Source organism: Acomys minous (genome assembly GCF_964271855.1).
Source record: "Acomys minous genome assembly, chromosome: 8".
Taxonomy (NCBI): Eukaryota; Metazoa; Chordata; class Mammalia; order Rodentia; family Muridae; genus Acomys; species Acomys minous.
The window spans coordinates 86,693,296-86,710,469 of record NC_140489.1 but is presented as its reverse complement, the minus strand read 5'-3'; the positions used below and the strand labels follow the sequence as shown (position 1 = coordinate 86,710,469).

The 17,174-nt window shown below is 42.3% G+C and overlaps 1 long non-coding RNA gene across 1 annotated transcript; it reads left to right on the top strand.

Moving 5' to 3' along the window:
- The first annotated feature begins 3,108 nt into the window (after positions 1-3,108).
- On the top strand, positions 3,109-16,734 carry LOC311603016. Its single transcript, XR_014780924.1, has 3 exons — positions 3,109-3,315; positions 14,037-14,164; positions 16,396-16,734. It is a non-coding gene; the product is annotated as an uncharacterized lncRNA (long non-coding RNA).
- The last annotated feature ends 440 nt before the right edge of the window (positions 16,735-17,174 follow it).

Genomic DNA, 17,174 nt, shown 5'->3' with positions numbered 1-17,174 from the left:
CCTCGTTTGCAAGCCAATAACCTGTAGACTGAAGAGTAATGGAAGATGCGTTAGTGAGCGAGTAATATAGTTGGGGCCCAACCCCATGCTGAACTCTAGGACAGACTCTCCTGTTCTCAACCTGTTGGTTCAAGATCATCTTCTTGACTTTAGTTTGATTTTATTTCTCTAAAACCCATTAACAGTTTAGGACGGTTCCCTTCAGCTTCCTCCTGCTATAGAGTTGATGGAGGGAAGATTTTATCTCCCAACTTAGCCACGAACTTGGAGTTATTCTGAGATACCAATCTTAAAACTCAACAAACAACTTTTAAATTTATTCCTCAAAACCACATAACACAATTTTTTTCTCCTTTTTGGAAATTATCATAAAATGCTAATTTGATCGATTTCTCACTATAACTTCTTTTCAAAGCTGTAGTTGGAAGATGGGTAGGCATTGCGTCTGATTGTACAATACCTATTCAGAACAACAACAACACTAGCACACAGCCCTGGAATCTTGGCTCATTTTTTATTGTATTTACAATTCCATTTTCATCACTTTTTCTCACCTATATTTTTCTAGTTCCTGTCAGGAGAGATGAAGTGGACACCTTGGGAAGCATAGCACATCCCATTTTAGAAACCCTTGAAGAAGATTCTTTTTTTCCCTAAGTTCTCATGAGAAATTGATAACTTGCCATTTTATAAGAAGCCATTTGGTTCACTGAGACAAATTATAACACTTTTTTTTTGAGAGTTAGAAAATGTAATGGAAATGTAATTAGAAAATTTGTTTATGCATACATTCATATATGTATCTGTTCAGTTGCATTGTATCTATTGAGCATTCATGCAAGCATCCATATATGCATGCATTCCCCAAGTCATTTCTTCATGGAGTCATCTGTTCATAGAGACATCCAGTCAGGCATGCATCCAGGCATCCAGGCATCATCCAAGCAGTCAGACAGGTACCCATACATTCATGCATCTGTGCATCTATCTACGCACCAATGCACACATCCAGGCATTCGTACACCCGTTCATGCACTCATGCATTCATCCGGGGGTCTATGCAGCCACACACTTATTTATATAACACTTAACATAAGGACTGAGTAGCTTCTTATCCTGTTTATTAAATTTCTTCTGATTCTACTAATTCTGACTTTGCTCCAGAAACCACACCCCTCTCTACTTTATCATCACCGTTTCCTAGTCCATTGATCATTCTCTTCAGTAGGTGACAGTTTGAATAATTTCTTTTATGAAGAAAAGAATTTGAACTCCACATCTCTCTGAGCACCTCCTTAGTAGCCATTTCTTCCTGAGGCACAGTTCTCTAAGAAAGCTATGCATTCTTGCTGCTTTATGCACAGCCTTTCATTTTCATCACAGTTGGTTCCAATCTGGTTCGGTCTCTCCCGACTCCACAGCAAGTGTTCTTGTCGAGGAATCAGTGACCAATGGCCAAGCCTTGTCTAATGGCCAAGCCTTGTCACCATGGCATTTGCCCCTCCAGAGGGGCATTGGACTGGAACAGGAGTGTGTTTCCTGGTATGAGTGCTGGGGATGGAACTTGGGTCATCTGGAAGAGCAGTATACACTCTGTGTTATGCATTTCTTCACAGGGTGAGTAGTGACCCTCCCTGGAGGTCTGGCTTGCGCTTGCTCACTGCTCCAAGATTGTCAAGTACTTGGTGACTGTCTGGTGAATGAGTGACAACATGCCTGTTGAGAGGAAGGTGCACCATCCTGGGCCTGCTGGGTGAGCTCATCGCTGTAAGTGACTGAAAACCCAAGTGCCACTGGGTCATGCACACAGTGAGGTATATTTTCTCAGGACATAAGAATCCAAAAAAGCCAACTTAGTTCAGAGGCCTGCATCACAGTTGCCCTGCCCCACTGTCCTGAGCCTCAGACTTTTCCCTAAGCACCATGAGCTGCCTTCATCCACAGGGAACCATCATCCAGACTGAAGAGAAAGACTTCCATCTGGACAACTGTGCCTTTCCTCTGACGAAAGGCTTCTGACTGTATTTCACTGGTCAATAGATCTCTCTTTGAGGATCTCTAGCATAGATAATCCAAGCACAGAAAGCATTTGTTGATTTGATTGTAGGGAGCTGAGTCTTAATATGTCAACTTGGCTGGCCTACAACTTCCTATGTAGACCAGGCTGGCCCATACCTAAGTTGATTTTTCTGCTTCTGCCTCCAAAGTACAGTTTTCAAGTATGTGATTTCCACCACATCTGGCTGCGTTTTTGTAAAGAGACATAGCTGTGAACATCTGGGGACTGTTTGAAGAAAAGCATGGGACCTTGTGGGGAGTGGCTCGATATGATGCTGACAGATTCAGCACAGGGGAAGAGCATCAACAAATTGACTTTTGAAGGTTCAGTTGCTTCCGCTGAGTGGCATTAGAGAGAGAGAGACTTGGGCAGCAGCAGTCATTTATAGAGCACCATTATGACAAACCAGTTGATTTCCACACCCTGGGGAGAGGCTCCTGTGGTCTGCCTAGGGCTGGCCCCAGGTGTGTCACAGTTTCAGATGGAGCTGACAGGGTGGCACCTAGTCTGCATTGTTCAGAGCAGAGGCCAAGGGGACAGTGAAGTCATGACAGCATGCAGGGTAACCCCATCTCGCCCACAAAGTCATACAACTTGAGTTAAGAACAAAATGTAAAATGCTTTTCCTAGTGCCAGAACAGAAGTTGGGGACTTCAACTCTAGCTTAGAAGGACACATTCTGTTGAACAGATATGTTGACAATTATAGCAGGATCAAGGGGTGGGGGGATGATTGGAGGAGCATGGGTTTTACTGGACCCCGAGAGAAGTGATAGCACGTGTGTATACATGTGCCATGCCCATGTGTGTGTTGGGTGTCCATATTGACGTCTGAGAGGCTGTGAGGTATTCCATCACTCTCTGCCTTATTCCTTTGAGAAGGGGTCTCCTCCTGAACCCAGAGCTTATGTTTTCAGATAGGCTCATGTCCAGCAAGTCCCAGACACCTGCTTGTCTCCATGTTCCCCGCACAGTATTGAGGTCACAGGGGGATGTAACCATTCCAAGAATTTTGCATACATTCTGGAAATTCCAAACCTAGCTCCATGTGTCTGCAGAGCAATCTCTCCATGCAGATACTCTGGATCCCTGTATAAGCTGTCCTGATTGGCACTGAATCCAGCCAACTGGAGAAAGAAATTCTATTGGATGGGAGACTTGTGTGGCTGCCCAAGGTTCTGCCCTGATGATGGCTTTTGAGTGTCATCCATGGAGCCAGTCTCCCAAACAAGGATGAAGAAGCATAAAGAAGTTCAGGTTGGTTCATCACAAGCCTGGTTTCAAAAATGTGACAGCAGCACAAGATCTCAAAAGAATAAACAGCTTAGAGTGAAGAAGACAGTGTTCTATGTAATATTTAATTTCCTTAATATCTCCATGAGATAGGCATTGCTGCACCTAGTCTCCATATTTGGAGAACTGAGATTTGGGTGATGCTGGGACAATCTCAAGGTCACACCGCTGATGGATGTGAGAAGTGTAGTTTGAATTAGCCTTAAGCCCAACCCTGGAGTCAATATGCTGATATTTTCTTTTTATGCCAGACAAACAGAAGCAATGTTCATAAAAATCTCTGGGTACTTGCTCATGCTCTCTGATCTGAAAGAGACACTTGTGCCTCCCACCCTATCAGGCTGTTGAAATGATGGACCTCAAAGAAATGGGAATTTCCCCCAGGAATCTCATGCTGGGAGAAGGGAAAAGCACCAGCCACATGGGGAGCTTGTGTCCAAGAAAGAGATTTCACACAGTTCTATCAATCTGTCAAACCACCTTATAGGATGAGACTGAAGCCCAGGCAATGAAGAGTCATTGGTAAGTGAAAGCACAGCTTGACAGGGACCACTTGGGTGTGCACATCCCTGCTCCTCTATTTAAACTTTAATCTCAGTTCAAACCCTAAAGAGTTAGGGGTTTCACTGGGTATCTTTACCCCTCTACTCCACATGACCACATTGAATAAAATCTTTTCTAGTTTTCATTTTTAATTTTGTTCTTGTAATTGCCTTACTGAGGATGGGTGGCCAATTCTGACTTGGGACACAAGTATTGATGACACTAGTACTCACCTCTGAGCAGGAGAAGGACACAGCCTGTTGCCCTGTGGGATAGACTGAGAAGCCTCATGAACCATCTGCATCATGTGTTGGTGGGAATTACAGAGGACAAAACCCAGGCTGGGTCAGGCTCATTTCCTATTCATGAAGAACTTGCTGATGGCCAGGGGAGGTACTAGAGGAAGACACCCAGTGACTATTGGCTTACTTGATGATTAACATCTCTGCCCAAATCCAGACACTAGTGCTATCAGGCCGCTGCCCCTTTCTTTCCTTGCAAGATGCAGTTCATGTGTCTTCCCTAGAGTTTTCTATGTTGTAGTTTAGAAGTATTGAACTTCTCTTTGAGGCTCCTCCACCTCTGTGATTACAGACAAGGGCTATTGCGCATCGTGACCTGTTCTGTGGCACTAGAAATCAAACCCAGGGCTTCATGCATCCAGGAAGGCACTCTGCCATCTAAGCTGCATGGCCAGCCCCACTTCCTTCCTTTCAACACCCTGTTCAAGTCAATTTCCCTAAAAAGAGTCCTTCCATTTTCACACAGGAGCAGCTAGCCATGAACTGTCTTCTTCTCCAGGGTGGGGGAGAAAACGAAAAAGAAAAAGAAATCATATACTTTCAGAGCCTTCTCATTATTATTTCTGGGAAAACACAATAAAGCTACAGCTGGCAGGCACTTATTTTTTTCTTAGCATTTAATAATAGAATTAATTGCTAAGTGGAAAGCTCGCAGCCCCCTTCCTGTTGTGCCTTGCCCTCCGCTATCATTATGAATAGATGTAAAAATCAAAGCTAATTATCATTCGGCATGTTTGAAGCAATAGACTGAACTGCATGCACAAAACTCATTTTTCTCCCACCCCAGTCGCAGGTTAACAAGGTTGAGATACACATATGGGCTCACACCCACCCAAACATGCCCAGGTAGGGACCCTTCCCTTGGATGGTGAACTGTTTCTAGGCATTAGCCTGCAGCAGCAGCAGACACCGATTGTGGCTTGGAGTTCGTATTGTGAGTTGCATCAAGGTCAGGTGAAATCAAGGACTCCTGTTATTTGAGAAGCTCATTACCATGTGGTTTATTTGTCTTGAATGGGACTCGGAGTATTTATTAAGAACCTACTAACTGTAAATTGTTGGAGAAGGAGGGAGCCAAAGGCCATTGTGTAACTGATGACTGACAACTTCATTACAGAGCGAATGTGGAGCTTATTTGCCTTGAATACGACACAAGTGACCCTCTCTCTGGGATACTAAAGTCACCTGAGAATGTGTGATTTCAGCAAGCAAAGAGGCGAGAATGCCAAGTAGAAAGGCAGTTATTGTGTGTAGTAGATAGGTAAAGAGCTGCCGCAGCAAGAAACTTGGGGTCCTTTCTTCATGCCACGTGCTACAGGATGGTGTGCAACTATGGGAGAGAAAACAAAGGATGAATAAGATACCACTCCCCTCCCCATATGTGGAAGGCCTCTGGGAACAGAGCTGGGAGGACTACATCTCTACCATGGAGGTGGTAAGGGACATTTCAAAGTTCCTTTTAACTTGAACAAAGGCAGTTGATATGCAATTCTTGGGATGCTAGTCATTATTGTCAAGAAAATATCCAATAAGTCTGGATCAGAGGTTCTGTTCAATCCGTGAACTAAACGGTAAGCCACCAGGACACTAGTTGAGTGGAATCCGATCTGGGAGCTAAACACAGATGGAGGTATGCTGCGGAGCAAAGGTGGCTCAGCTCCACAGAGCCACCAGCCTTGGAGTTAGGTTAGACCTGGCCCACCAGATAGAATCTAATCGCATGTCTAATAATCATTAATCAGGATGGAGACACTTTCTCAGCTGAGATTTCCTTTTCCCAGATGCTCTGGCTTCTATTAGGTGACAAAACCCTAACTAGCACAGAAAGTCCTATTTTTGGGAAAACGTGTGGCATAGCAAGTAACTTTCCATGATTTCCCTTTGCAACGAGTGGCTTTCCCAGTGGTCACCCCAGCCATTCTGTCAAGAAGGCTAAGGCAGAAGTCTTGGATTCTTGCCATAGATGACAAATACCACCCACAACTTACTTGGGAGCATACTAGACCTTTAAAGTCTGTGGTAAGACTCTGAGATAAGAAGATATTCATGGAGGACTTCTCAAAACTTCATGTTACCAAGGCAAAAGTGTTCTCCTGGATGAGGGAGGAAGAAACCCTAGGGCTACCCTTGGAACTCCCCAAGTGTAAACATAGATGAGCAATGTGTATGTCCCAGATCTCAAATGATGAGAAGGCTGGATTTGGCAGTGTTGGGGGATAGAGCCTAGCTGGTTAGCGAAAGTCGTCTTCCAGGGTCTCACATTAACAGTCTGGAAAGGGGGAAACAGCTGGAGGAAGAAGGGCTTCCTATGGAGAATGCTAAAAGGCCAGATGGACTAGAAGGGTCTGGAAAAAAGATTAGGAGGATAGGAAAGTTCTGATTTTGAAAAAGTACGTGTTTGTAACTCACCATCAGTGGACATCTGTGCAGGACTGAGGGGAGCAGGTGGGGCCGCTGTGCTCTCCATTCTCCCCAGCACCATTTTCTATGTCACTGTCTTTCACCGATCTGTATTCCTTCCCTGTACAATGGACAAGTGTCTTTTGATAGTTGTGTGTTGTCAAAAATACCTTTTCTTGCTCTTGTAAGAGACTTTTTTTTTTCAAAACAGAACTTTAGTATTGATGTAGACCAACCAGTTAATGATAAACCATCACTATGTATTAATTAATACATCTGTATTAAAGCAACCTTGCATTCTGAATAAAGATGACTTGGTGGCACTACAGTATCAATTTTAAATATCACCTGAATTTTCCCGTTGATTATTTAGGAATTTTGTATCAATATTAAACAGCACACAAACCTATTATTTTCTCACTCAGTCCTTGTTTTGGAAGTCAGGTTATGGTGACCTTACATAAAACTAACTGAGGTGTTCTTCTAGTTTTTTCTCTTCCAAAAGTGTGTTCCTTTAATTGTTTGGACATTTTTATCTGTACAGAAAGACTAATCTATATAGTTCTAATCTGCTTCTTTTTATGCCTCTCTGAAGACTTAAGCGTGCATTTGGGATGGCTTTATGTGGAAGGTGATCTCAGTGTTTTCATTGCCCACGGTTGCTGTGATCAGCATAGTTTCCCTAGCTGTTTCTTCATTTCCCCTTCATTGTGGAGGAGTGGTTTTGTACAATAGAAATCTTCAGACTGGAAGCCCTCCCCTTTTAAAAAAAGTATTTAAGGATGTTAGTCCATTGATTCTTGTTTTTGCTTCTTTTCTGGAGTTGTCAGTCGAACATTTAAGTTTCCTAAGTCATCTTTTCACCTCTCATTGGAACATTTTTCTTGGCTTTCTTCCCTCTGCTTTTGCTGGAGGTTAGACCACAGTGGACACAAGCGCTTTGTATGCACTCTGCTTGAGTTCTCAGAGATCCTTGAATCTTGCTTAATATCTTTTGTCAGTTTTTTAAAAAAAATATCTTCAATTATGTTTCCAAATATTGATTTTGGTTATATTCTCTCTTTTGTCTCTGGGGATTCCTACATCCTGGACTCATCCAAATTTTATTTTGCTTAATTTGTTTCTTCTTTTTTATGTTGACTAATTCTCTCTTCTGTGTGACTAATCAGCTGCTAATCATACTCATTGAGTTTGTAATTTTGGTAATAATATTTTTAATTTGAATATTTTCTATTTGTTTCTTTTATTAAAAATTGGCCATGTCACTGTCATGGTATTTTAGTTTCCTCCCAGCACCCTCAGTCTTTTTTGTGTGTGTTTATTTGCTTTAGCATTCTCAAACATGATGATTCTAATCATTTTGAAATATGTGTCTGATTGCTCTAATATCTGGATGTTTCGGCGTTCTATGCTTGGTCCGTCCTTTTCTGCTGATTTGGGATATTGTTTGTATAAATTATTTTGGACTAATAGACCATTCTCTTCCTACATAGAGGACTTATGTGTACTTCCTTACTCTTGGGACCACTCACTGGCATTCTGCCAAGGGAGTGAGGACCTTGTCCATGAAAGCTCATGGACACTGATACTCAGCCTGATCCCACCACACATCTGTGCTGGTGAGAGGTTCTGTCCCCTCTGTTACCCAGTCTGGTTACACTGGTTCTCTGAGCTGGTCAGTGACACCATCTCACCCTTGACCCTTTTAGCCACTTTTGTCAATTTTAACCAAATTTCCAAAGGAAAATGGCTCTCAATCTTGAATATAATCTCTTGTTTCTCTTTGTTAATAATCTTGATCTGATAGGTATTTTATTTTTAAACTTTCTTATAAGTTTCCAATGTCTTTAACTGGCTTTTTAAAAAGAACAAAAAAATCCCATTATTTTAAACTGTTTCATATATTTTTTATGAGTAGTTCAATATGATTGACCAAATCTGCCATTACTCGGGAGAAAAGTCAAAAGTTATTTTTACATATACATTTATATTATTACACGTGTATACAATAAACTACCTATAGCAAGAAGAGCCATGACACAATCAGGAATTATATAAATGTTACATTCTTAGTGTTTTGGCTATTTGTATTTGACAGCCTTGAAGAAAACATCTTTCCTATCTTGGTGCTTCTAAAATTCTGAATGTAGATCAACCTCCATAACATCTTGTCATTATCAACTTAAAACATCTATCTAGACCTAAAAACTTCTTAACCCCTAAACAACTAAGCTCCATTGTAAAACTAATCTACCTGGTCTTCAACTCCATCAGAGACTTGGGAAGGAATAAACTTGATTACCTGAGTATGCTGGGAGTGCAGGTTAGTAGCTTTCCAGATGAGAAGATGACAGAGACAGTTTGCTACCCGAACAGTCACCCAAAACTCTCTATAATGTTGGAGCAGCTTCTTTGGTCTTCTGGCCCAATATATCTGACAACTGTACAAAGGAATATGCTTATTTTAGAGTATAAAAATAATGTTTGTTGTTATTTTCATTTAGTAAAGGATGCTGAATATTATCAGAGGTTATATCTACATTTATTGAGAAGGTGATACTTTATTCTACAGTTTTGGCATGATATATTATATTTTCCGCTGACCAAATTTGTTTGGCATGGTAAACTATTTTGATATTAGGTGCACCCATTCATTATTGCTAACCTGCTATACAGACTGATATTATCACTAACAATAGTTTAGTCATTATATAATGACTACTTTTAGCTCCATATTGCTTTTATTGTCCTATCTGCTTATATATACAGCTACTTGCCCTTACCTTTGGATTCTCTTTATGGAACATTATAACACAGTCACTTTGAGTCTTTGCTATTCTTAGAAATGAAGTGTATTCTTATGAACAATACATGACTGTTAACCCATCTTTCATTCCATGCTGCATATTTAGAATATCAATTCATGTGTATTTAAAACAACTATTTAAATAAAATATCTGGATACAGAAAAAAAGTTGTTGTTAAAATTATTTTGTGCTCGGAGTGATTAAAATGTCTAATATTTTCTACATATGCTCCTGTCACTCTATATGAACACAGTTTTCATGGGTAGGGACTGCTCTGGGCTTGAACACTAACAATGACTCCTTAGCCTCAGTGTACAGGGTTGGGCCCCATGGAGCCATTTGGATAGTCAGCTCATTTCCAAGGTTATTATGTCACCTTTACACCTATAGACTTAATGCGGGGGACCAATGGAACACGAAATAGAACTACAGAGACCTCTTGAAGCATCATCATCCAGGGGTTGGCCCTGTGCTTCTACTTGGTTGTTGTTTCTTTGTGTTTCATGTGGTTTCCAGGTTAGGGCAAGGGTCTTACCACATAGTCATATTCCAAGCTCTGTGCAAACATAGTAAGTGACAGGTGTGACCACATACACCTTACCGACATGCCACCAAATTATGAAGCTGGCAGCAGCATTGGTCTGTGGGCAGACATCAGCTGTCAGAGGTGATGAGGAAAGAGTAAGGTGAAGCCTACATTCTCCTCCATGATGCACATGAGATCAGTAAGGCTGGTGATGATCTGGAAGCCTGGGAGAAGATGTGTTTGTCAGCCTAGGCTGCAGAAGGCGGGCTTCGGCCTCTTCATCAGTGTCTAGGAAGATGTATGAAGTCTATACCTTTAGAAGGATCTAGAAATGTACTTCAAATTGGCACCAGCGAAAAGGCAAAGACCTGTTGCAGTGGAAATGGGGAAAGTTGGCAAACCCCTCAGCTGGAGTGCCAGGATAGGCTGCTGTCACTCCTCAGATTAGGTCGTGTGGATAGCAAAGCGGAAGGTATTTTGAAGAAATGGTTAAAGTTCTCAATCAGTTGTTTTTAATTAATCAACAGGGAGGTAAAGTGGTTGGGGTGCTTCCTAGAGTTTTCTCCTGCCTTAGCAAACAATCCCAATGGGTGACTCATTCATTTAACACCTAGTAGTCTTGGTGAGCATGGTGGGCCTCAGATGGTACTCAGCTCCTCCAGATTGTGGCTAGCGGGACCACGCAGAGGCCTTGGTTGAGTTATATGCCAGACCTCTGACCCACTATGAGATGATTGATGGTTCTTGTTTTAATTTGCTAAATTTGTGGTGATTTTGTGTGCACCTTCAGAAAGCCAGGAGCGGGAAGAACGGTTAACATGGTAGACGTCAAAAAGTGCTCACAAAGAAATCACTTAGACATTATGCTGGGAATTAAAATAATATTCTTGTCAGCTAAGAGATGAATAGACAGGAATAATTCAGATGAGAGTAAATTAAAATAGCAATGACAAAAGGACGAAGTGATGTCTTTATCATCTGAAATTATAAAATATGGAAATGCTCCTTACGCAACTTCTGGATCAAATAGGGAATTCAAAACATCGTTCACTGTGTAAAAACAGCATTGAGGACATTATTCAGAAACACTTGAGAAATGTGTAGTTTACAAGCTCATAATCTTGTTTTTTATTATTAAGGCACAATGATAATAAAACATTTAGCTCAAATAACTAAGAAAACAATGCCAATTTTATAAAGAGGACAAAAGACACTTAAGACATACACACCATTAACAAATTAGAAAATGAAACATGAAATACATAACTCTCAGGAGTTGTCTTAGCAAAACAGTAATGTAAATAAAATGGATGGCTCTAATTAATTTCACAAAACAGAACATTAGGTAACACCAGGATATGCTCACTAAGATACACACAAAATTTTGAATGGAAATGTTCAATATTGTGTGGGGGGGAGGGTATGTTCATGTGTGTGCACACACATGTGAGCACAAGTAGCTACACATGTATATATAGGCATGCATGTACATACATCTGTCCATAAGTCCAGCAGTCAACTTTGGATGTTGTTCCAAAGATGTTTCTATATCTTGACAGTGTCTTCCATTGGCTTGGAACTTGCTGAGTGTTGAGGCTGGCACATTACCCCAGTCACCCTTTATCTCTGGTTTCCCAGCACGAGGATAAGTACATGACACCAAACCTGACTTCAGGCCCTCATGTCTGTAGGGCAAGCGGTTTACCTGCCAAACCATTCCCCCAGCCTCCAAAGAAGTCAACACTTAAATACTTAAATGTGAATTCTAATAATCTGTGTGTCTCCTTAATAACATCTATGTTTTTTTCCAATTGTATCTTTTGAGTAATCTCTTTGACTTAGTAAAAAGCAGCAGCAAGACTTTCCCATTCTTTTGGGCATTGCAGTTTCTACGACATTTTATTGTTTAATTCCAGAAGAAAGTTGTGGCTGCCACTTTCTACCTGCCTTCTCCATCTCTCTCTGTTGCCCCTCTCCTCCACTCCGCCTCTCTTCTTTGTCCTCTCTCCTACTCTACCTCTCCTTCATGCCTCTCCCCCACTCCACCCCTACCTACCTTGTCCACCTTCCTCTTTTGTCCTTCTCTCCCAGATGCTGGGTATGAGGTTGCTCTCTTCCTGGATAAACTAGGCTGTTTTATGGAGGGAGAAATCACAAATATTCAAATTGCATAAGGCATAGTCACCCTGCTCTCTGTCTATTGGTGTGACTCACATAATCAAAGCTCATCTATCAAAGGACACTGGGGACATGTCATTGGCTACTGATGGAACTTTTTAGCAGGCTAAGGACAAAGCAGGAGCCTTGATAGCACCAGCCCTGCTGATGAAACATTTCCAGAGTTTAGAAGAGGGAGAAACATTTATAGTGGGAGCCTGGGTGGGTAACACGGCACATGGGAACAAGACCACTGGGAACCAGGGGTGGGAGGCTGCACATACCAAGTGATCCCTTAGTGCGTGCCACAGGTTCTTCATGACATGTCTTTTACTGTTAGGTCTCCCTGTCCCATCTTTCACTTTTATTATATAATCCTCTGTTCTGGTCATATTAGGCTATTTGTAGATGCCCAAGTGTACTGGGTTTTCTCTGGTATGAACACCCCAAGTCCTTCTGAGTCATCTCTCGGATGCAGTTTCTTCTTATAGGGCAATTTCTTGGCCCCATCCAGAGTGGCCAGAAAAAAGAGTGGAAGCCAGCAGCTGAGGTGAGTCTGGGTGGCTCTACTGCTTACTCGGCTTCTTATGTAGACCCCGAAGGATCCAGCATCAGCACAATGCGAGATGAAGACAGTGTGGGACAGAGAGGAGCAGAACTGGAAGAGACTCCTCCTCTCCTTAGTTCTCAGACCTGGAAGGTTCCATGCAGACAGTGGAAGACTTTTAGGGTTGCTGAGTGTGACTCTTAATTGTTGGAAATAATTACCTAGATCATAACAACCAATGACAGATTGGAGAAGGAAACCAAGTTTTAAGATTTGGTTCCTCACCAAAATCAGTCTACTTCATAGACTGAGGACATCCTGTCTTAGGACTAAGTATTATCCATATACTTCTGGCCTGAGGAGGTGGGCCCTGTGGGTAAAAAAAAAAATGAAAATATTCTCTGATGTTGAGTGTCTCCAACTAATGCTAAGGTTGGTAAAAATAAAAGCAAAATACAGCATGACTGACAAGGATGTAGTACTGATGTTGGCTTACTAAAACTCACTACTGAAAAAGATGGCGGAACCTGTAGTGCATTGGGTTGTGATCTCCACGCATGAGTTCATGCTGTGTCTGCTCCCTTGTACCCTGGGAAGCAGGATGCCAGGTTGGATATTCACTGTGAGGTGAGGCATAGAGGCCTCTGAAGGAGATGAGATGAGGGAAGAGACAAGCACCAGGCCCTTGAACACAGGGCAGGACAGAATGTTTTGCAGGAACAAAAAGAAAGGGCAATCTGTTCTGCTGGGCTTGCTGTGGTGATGATGGGCAGCAGGGATGTGATTCTCAGGCAGCATGGTGGGCTTGGGGGTCCCTGTGGAGACACGCCTGGTTTTGATTATATCATTAGGTAAGCTGTGCTCTGCAGCATTCATGCTGTCATCATAACTGCTATTTCCTGTCCCGATGTCCCCCATAGTTCACGTGTCCAGCCTGAAGCATGCATTATGCAGACCTCTGTGTGATGCAGACACTGGCATGGCTCCTCTTGTGAGAGTACAGAGAGAGGACCCTGCCTGATAGCTACCCACTAAGCATAAGATAAATAACCAGCACACAGTGTGGCACAGGGAGGTCAATTGAGAATCATCACTACCTTAGCATTGCGACCCAGGGCAGATTCAGAAACAGGAAACCAAGAGTCAGGAAAGAAATGACACTAAGCTCCCTGAGTCAGTGACATGTGGGGCTCTATTCATAACTTGTTAAGGCGAGAAGCTCAGGATCGCTTCCAGCAGCCAGGGACAGCTTATCTGTGGCAGGGGTGAGAAATTTCACTTCTAACAAAGCTCTGCCCAGAAAGGGCTCTTATCTCTGTGGCCAGAAAGGGGATATTAGCGGCAGTGCCTGCTTCTTGCAAACTCTATTAGCCTCAGGTAATAGCTTTCCCTATGGCTTTCAGTATTCACTCAGCTCGAGAGACCCACTCTAAAGAAAGTTTCTCTGGAACCAAGCTGGATTTATGCTGAGAATCATGACCTCGTCAGGAGATTGCTATTGAATCACATATTTCTCAATGGATGTTATAAGGTGTGTCAGGTTTTTCCCATTCATGTTCACTTTTATTGTAAAGTGAGAAATGCATACAAAGAGACGTGTGTGTATCTTTATGATTTTAAATAAGGTTTTACTGTAATAACTAATGGGAATTAATGAAGTATTACTTATGTTGTTTGATGCTATGACAAAAATACCCGACTCTGACTTGAGCAACTTAAGGACTAACGGGTTGGCTTGGGTTCACAGTTTAAGGGTGCTAGTCCACTGTGATGTAAGCTGCAAGAGCATGAGGCAACTGGTCACTACTTAGTCAGCAGTCAGGAGCAGAGAGAGATGCATGCTGGGTCTCAGTTCATCTTCTCCTTTTTATTTAGTCTGTGATCTCAGCTCATGGAATGGTGCTGCCCACATGTAGGGTGTGTCTTTGCACTCAATTGACACACGTAGAAATTTCCTCATAGGCATGTCCACAGTCATTCCGACCCAGTGGCCCTCAACCTTCCCAATGCTGTGACCTTTTGACACACTTCCTCTTGTTGTGATGACCCCCCCACCCATAACAGTATTTTCATTACTATGTTATGTAATTTTGATGCTGTTATGAATCATAATGTAGCCGGGTGTGGTGGCACACACTTTTAATCTCAGCACTCAGGAGGCAGAGGCAGGAGGATCTCTGTGGGTTCCAGGCCAGCTTGGTCTACAAAGCAAGTCCACATAACTAGAGCTACATAAAGAAACCTTGTATGAAAACAAGCAAACAAATGAATGAACCATAATGAAATAACTGAGTCTTAGGTGACTCTGTAAAAGGGTCATTTGACACCCCGCCCCCATGGGGTCACGATGCACAGGTTGAGAACCAATGTTCTAGGTGTGTCAAGGTCATAGGATTGACCATCACACTTGAGGTGGCTTCAAGGGCTCTCTGAAACCCACAACTTTGTGTATAAGATGTCTAAGTATTTTCCTGTTTTTCCTGGAGAAAGGAGTCTCTCTCTCCCTCTCTTCCTCTCTTCTCCTCTCTCTCTCTCTCTCTCTCTCTCTCTCTCTCTCTCTCTCTCTCTCATAATTTAACAAATAACTCTCCAGGATACTAGTCCCTATGACGGTGGAGAAAGCCTGGAAAAGGTGGGTAAGAGCCATATTTGCCTTGATGTTGGAACAAACAAGCAGAAGCCAGGAATGTTCCTCAAATAGCCCAGAGGGTAGAGGAAAAATTGCAACGAGGAAGGTTGAGCCTGAGATGAGGGAGTACCTACCTGTGATGGGCAAGGATGGTCCTGTGGTGCCACCACCCACACAAAAAGGATTTTTTTGTGTCTAAAAGTAATAGAAAGGCGAGAAGGTTTGAGGACAGAAGTCATATGAGTGGCTTTCCAGAAGGATTCCACTGACTGCCATGTGGAGAAAGGTATAGATGGAAGCGGCTAGCAGACGCTTAGCAACTGAGCAGAAGGCAACCACAGCAACAGAAGAGAAATGGTGGAATTTAAGTCATAGTTGGAGCTGAGACATCTGCTGTGGCCATGTCCTGGCTGTTACATAGAATTATTACAGTCTTTAGTGGCTGGGTCATGGTACCCTTTCTTCATTTTTCATCTATCTATTTATCTATTATATATCAACCATATACATATCAATTTATTCTTCCCTCTATTCATCTATCTCTATATATAAATGTCATTTATCTGTCTATCTATCTATCTATCTATCTATCTATCTATCATCTATCTGCCTATCTAATCTATCATTTATCTATTTATTTGGTATTTGATTTTGTCTTTCTAAATAGTGACTGTCACTCACTAGCTCATTCACACACTCACTCATTCACAAGTCATACATTGCTCACACAATCTCCCATCCACCTACCCACCTGCTCACTCACTCACTAACTTACTCGCCCACATACACACTCACTTATTCAATCATGTACTCACTCATGCACCCACTTAATCCCCATCTTCCAGGAAGAGTAATTTCCCTGGTTCATCAAATGCAGAATTGGATAAGAGTAGAGAGGTAGAAAACTACCAGTGCTCTATAACACCAAAAAACAAGAGTGGTGAGCAGATGGCCATGCTAGATACCTTCTGTTTGCCTTCTAGATCCCTGTGCTGCCTCCTGCCTCTAGTCATCACACTCCAAGGCCCTCACTCATAAGGCTTTATGTTGAATGTGGGTATTGTGAAACAACTGTTTGATTCTGGGGGGAGAAAAGAGGGTAAAGTTAATAGTTCATTCTCCTTTCTCTCCAGTGTCTTTGCCAGGTCCAGGGACAAGCTGCACTCCTTGGCTCCCCTAAGCCACAGCCCATCTGGAGGTGCCCTTGGACTGCTGACCTACAACATGAAAGCAGCAAGAGTTACAAATATCATTTAATGTTTTCAATTCTTGGGGACTGTTCCTATAATTACCTGCATCTAGTCTGTTTCTTAATCAACAAAGTTTATTAAATCCATGAGGGTTATCTGATCTGGCAATGTCCTCTGCTTCCTGCAGGAGCCTTGAGGGAGACAGATGTTTGCTTTTAGATGCTCAGAGGGTGTTAGGAACCAAAGAGGAGGGGATTTAAGTATTCTCTAAGTAAAGCATAATTAACAAGCAATAAAATTAATTGATTTTTAAGTATACAATTTGTTTAGTGTTGACACATGTAAATCATCATGCTAACAGCTGTGCAGTCAAATTGTAGAAGCGTGCTTTAACATGAGGTTCACTGAAGCCTTCTTAATACTGCCCTTTGGTCAAACAGCTCCCAATGCACTCCTACCCCTGCTCCTGTGAGGTTTGGTCAGCATTCCCCCTTCAGCAGTATGCCCTCTGTAGCTGTCCCAGCTGACTGAAAGGGACTAGGCTCCAGGTCCTTTAAGCAGGAAGAGTTGGCATCTACCAGAAGAAATTCAAATACTTTAGCCATTCTAAAGCTAGGCTCCATGAATAATATGACTGTTCACAGTTGCCGAGAGGCAGGCCAGGAGGCAGGATGAGAACAGAAAACTAGATTAGAACTGCATGGAAGAAAGTTTTTAGCTGG